The following is a 5147-nucleotide window of genomic DNA, read 5'->3' as shown; positions in this document are numbered from 1 at the left end:
AGAATGAAATCAATTTGCTGTAATATTTAGTGTGATTCTTCCTATTACTTTCTAAGATGCAACTATATTATCATATTTCATTGAGGTTTTCTTGTCTGAGATGCTTAGGCATAAACTTTTTCCACTTAAGAATTCTATTAGAGAACTTAAAAAATTTATAAACATATCTAATCAGTATATTATGTTTCAGGTATTTTCTTCAATTCTGTTCTATATTTCATAGCTATTGTGGAAATAATCAATTCTTACTATTTATTCTCTCTCTCTCTCTCTCTCTCTCTCTCTCTCTCTCTCTGTCTTGCTCTCAGATTTCCCTTAAAGTCATTGAATATTCACTTTTAAAATGCATGTAGTACTTCAGTGACACATTTTACATGTGTCTTTATGCCATTTTTAAAATGTGTGTCTTTCTTATTACCTGCTTGTTATTTATACATCTGTAATGTACTTTACAAAGTTATTAACTGAAAGTTTAACTTCTTGAATTTCATTTGAGAAACAGTAGTTCACTATAATTTATTAAATAACTCATCATTTTCATGCTAATAGTTCACATAGTGTTGCTGTTGAATCCTTTCACTAGTTTCTGACTTCTATATTATATATTCTTTTATATTACTGCTATAGTATAAGAAAATGAATTCAATTTAGAGAAGCTTACATTACTATACATTTATCACATAGACAATTGATTATTTTAATTAATCTTCCTGCTTTCTAAGTACCTTTGTAATTAGTTGTTATTTCCTAAGGAATATGTTTTAGCTATACATACAATCCATTTTACCATATGCATTTTTTAACTTATTGCACCAAATCTTAAGACAAAGGACATTGGGCATTAAGAAAGAGGTCCACCACTGTCTTTGGTATCCAGTGCGGTTACTTTTCTTCTTGTGTGTACTCTGCTATTACCTTGTGTATTTTAAGTCATTTTTTAGCTTCTATGGAAAATCTTTTGTATATTCTTATTAAATTTAGCACATACTCAAGGAGTATGAGACAAGGCAAAAAAACGTCAATTCATTCCAGAAATGAAGAAGTTCTTAATGAAGAAAATGACAGCATCAGAAGGACTTAAGAAACAAATTTAAAGACATCCCAAGAAACAGAAATAGAAGAAACTGAGCAACACACTAGAAGCTTAGAAGATAATTGCCTTCAAGTGTAAATAAATCCATATGAAACCATAAAAATAAAAATAAGCTAATAAATAAAAGACTGGTGAAAATAAATTTAAATACAGAAGAATTGCCAATATGTGTGTGCTTGCTACTGGATGATAAAAATCATTCATCAGCATCACCCAATTACAAACTATGAAACCTAAAACAATGACCTTCCTGTAAGATCTATTGGAGCAATGGTGTTACAAATGTTATGGGAGTAAGCAATCACTTTTTAGTTGGATTGAAGGCCTGCTCACTAAGACAGAAACCCATGCCTGACACTGATAGAGTTGTCAAGATCCTGAAACTAGATAGATAATGGGTATTATGCAGCTAAAGAAGCATGACAATAAAGTCATGATTAATGATGCTGCTATTCCCATAGATCGCTGAATAACTCAGCTCTGATCAGAAAAGCTTCTTAATAGAGTAGATGGTGATTAGCACAGAGACCAAAGACAATCTACAGAGAGTAAGTTGGCATGAGTTGGCATTCCCACTATCAGTGGAGGAGTGTTCCCCTTTCTCTACATCCTTTCCAGCATAAATTATCATTGGTGTTTTTTATTTTAGCCAGTCTGACAGCAGTAAGATGGTGTTTTGGAGTTGTTTTGATTTGCATTTCCTGATGGCTAAGGATGTTGAGCACTTTCTTATGAGTCTCTCAGCCATTTTAGATTCCTCCATTGATAATTAATTTGTGAACCCCACTTTTTAATTGGATCAGTTGGTGTTTTGGTGACTACTTTCTTGAATTTTTGTATATTTTGGAAATCAGCCCTCTCTCAGATGTGGGGTTGGTAAATATCTTTTGCCATTCTGTGGGCTGCCTTTTTGTTTTGTTGACTATGTCATTTGCCTTATAAAAGCTTCTCAGTTTCAGGAGGTCCTATTTATTAATTTTCTAACTCAGAGTCTGTGCTCCTGGTGTCATGTTCAGGAAAAAAGTCTCCTGTACCAATTCATTCGAGGGTACCACCTACTTTCTCTTAAAAGAGTTTCAGTGTGGCTGGATTTAAGTTGAAGTTTTTGATCCATTTGTACTTAAGTTTTGTGCATGATGATAGATATGGATATATCTTCAGTCTTCTACATGCCAGCATCCAGTTATGCCAGCACCATTTGTTGAAGATGCTTTCTTTATTCCATTGTATAATTTTAGCTTCTTTGTCAAATATCAGATGTCCATAGTTGTGTGGGTTAATATCAGGGTTTTCAATTTGATTCCATTGTTCTACTTGTCTATTTTTGTGTCAATACCAAGCTGTATTCAGGACTATAGCTATATAAAAGAGCATGAAGTCAGGGATAGTGAGGTATCTGGATGTGCCTTTAGAGTACAGGGTTGTTTTGGCTATCCTGGGTCTTTAGTTTTTCCATATAAAGTTGAGAATTGTTCTTTCAAGGTCTGTGAAGAATTGTACTGAGATTTTGATGGGGATTGCATTGAATCTGTAGATTGCTTTTCACAAGATTGCCATTTTTACTATGTTGATCTTACCTATCCAAGAACATGGAAGATCTTTCCATTTTCTAGTATCTTCTTTAATTTCTTTCTTTAAAGACTCAAAGTTCTTATGATACAGGTCTCTCACTTGTTTGGTTAGCATTACCCCGAAGTATTTTCTACTGTTTGTGGCAATTATAAATGGAGATATTTCTCTAATTTCTTTCTCAGCTCACATATCATCTCTATATAATAGGGCTACTGAATTTTTTGAGTTAATCTTGTATCCTGACACTTTGCTGAAGGTGTTTATCAGCTGTAGGAGTTCCCTTTTAGAGATTTTCAGGTCACTTATGTAAACTATTGCGTCATCTGCAAACAGTGAAAGCTTGACTTCTTTTCTAATTTGTATCCTCTTAATATCCTTTTGTTGTCTTGTTGCTGTAGCTACAACTTCAAATACAATATTGAAGAGATATGGAGAGAGTGGACAGCCTTGTCTTGTTTCTGATTTTAGAGGAATCACCTTGAGTTTCTATCTATTTAGTTTGATATTGGATCTTGGTTTACTGTATATTGCTTTTATTATGTTTAAGTATGTTCCTGTATTCCTCATCTCTCCAAGACCTTTATCATGAAGGGATGTTAGATTTTGCCAAAGGCTTTTTCAGCATCTAGTGAGATGATCATGTGGTTTTTCTTTTTCAGTTTGTTTATATGGTGGATTACATTGATGGATTTTCATATGTTGAACCATCCCTGCAACTTTGGGTTGAAGCTTACTTGATCATGTTGGATGATTTTTTCTGATGCTTTCTTGGATTTGATTTGCCAGGATTTTATTCATCCATGTTCATGACAGATAATGTTCTGTAGTTCTCTTTCTTACTTGTGTCTTCGTGTGGCTTTGGTACCAAGGTTATTTTAGCCTCATAAAAAGAGTTTGGCAATGACCCTTCTGCTTCTATTGTGTGGAACACTTTGAGAAGAATTGGTTTTAGCTTTTCTTTGAATTTATGGTAAAATTCTGCACTGAATCCATCCAAACCTGAGAGTTTTTTTTTTTTTTTTTTTGGTTTGAAGAATTTTTATTACTGCTTCTATTTTATTAGGGTTTATAGGTCTATTTAGATTGCTTACCTGTTCTTGATTTAATTTTGGTAAGTGATATCAATCCTGAAAATTGTCCACTTCCTTTAGGTTTTTGAATTTTGAAGAGTGAAGGTTTTCAAAATATGACCTGATGATTCTCTGGATTTCCTCAGTGTCTGTTGTTATGTCCCTCTGTTCATTTCTAATTTTTAATTTGCATGTTCATTTTCTTCTGTTTGGTAAGTTTGGATAAATGTTGTCTTCTTGTTGATTTTCTTGAAGAACCAACTCTTCATTATATTGATTCTTTGTATTGTTTTCCTAGTTTCTACTTTATTGATTTCAGTCCTCAATTTGTTTATTTCCTGGCATCTACTCCTTCAGGGTGAGTTTACTTCTTTTTGTTCTAGAGCTTTCAGTTGTGCTGTTAGTTCTCTAGTGTGACTATTCTCATATGGGCACTTAATGCTCTGAACTTTCCTCTTAGCACTGCTTTCAAAGTGTTGCATACGTTTGGTATGTTGTGTCTTCATTCTCATTGAATTATAGGAGGTCTTTAATTTCTTTCTTGACCCAGGAATGGTGCAGTTTCACATTATTCAATTTCCATGAGTTTGTAGGTTTTCTGCAATTTGTGTTGTTGTTGGATTCTAACTTTAAATCATGATAGTCTGATAAGATACAGGGGGTTATTCCAAATTTTTTGTACCTGTTGAGGTTTGCTATATTGCCAAATATGTGGGCAATTTTGGATAAGATTCCATGATTACATGTGGTACTGAGAAGAAGGTATATTGTTTTGTGTTTGGATGGAATGTCCTATAGATATCTGTTAAACCCAGTTGGGTAATAACTTCTGTTAGTTCCTTCATTTATTTGTGAAGTTTCTGTCTGGTAGTCCTGTCTAGGAGTGACAGTATGGTTTTGAAGTCTCCTTCTATAAGTGTGTGAGGTTTTATATGTGATTTGAGTTTTAGTAATGTTTCTTTTATGAATGTGGATGCCTTCGTATTTGGGGCATAGATGTTCAGAAAGACTTCATCATGATGGCTTTCTCTTTTCATGACTATGAAATGATGTCCTTCGTCTATTTTGATTGATATTAGTTTAAAGTCTAATTTGTTAGATATTAGAATTCCTACCACTGCTTGTTTCTTGAACCCATTTGATTGGAAAATCTTTTCCCAGTCCTTAACTCTGAGGTACTGTTAGGCTTTGAAGTTGAGGTGTGTTTCTTGTATGCAGTAGAAGGATGGATTCTGTCTTCATATCCATTCTTTTCGCCTGGAACATTTTATACTCGGGTTAAGACCATTAGTATTTGAGGGATATTAGTGATCACTGATTGTTCATTCTTGTTTGTTTTGGATTTGTTGGTGGTAGTGGAATTGTTTGTGGATTTCTTCCCTTTTTTATTTTTTGGCTGTTGGTAAAGTGGG

The 5147-nt window shown here is 33.7% G+C and overlaps 1 non-coding gene across 1 annotated transcript; it reads right to left on the bottom strand.

Annotated features, from left to right (window-relative positions):
* Positions 1 to 802: 802 nt before the first annotated feature.
* On the bottom strand, positions 803 to 998 carry LOC113836732. Its single transcript, XR_003487202.1, has one exon. It is a non-coding gene; the product is annotated as a small nucleolar RNA SNORA81 (small nucleolar RNA).
* Between the last annotated feature and the right edge of the window lie 4149 nt (positions 999 to 5147).

This window comes from Cricetulus griseus, chromosome 7 (genome assembly GCF_003668045.3).
Source record: "Cricetulus griseus strain 17A/GY chromosome 7, alternate assembly CriGri-PICRH-1.0, whole genome shotgun sequence".
NCBI classification, from domain to species: Eukaryota; Metazoa; Chordata; class Mammalia; order Rodentia; family Cricetidae; genus Cricetulus; species Cricetulus griseus.
The sequence above is the reverse complement of the archived record's forward strand: the minus strand, read 5'-3'. Positions and strand labels throughout refer to the sequence as shown.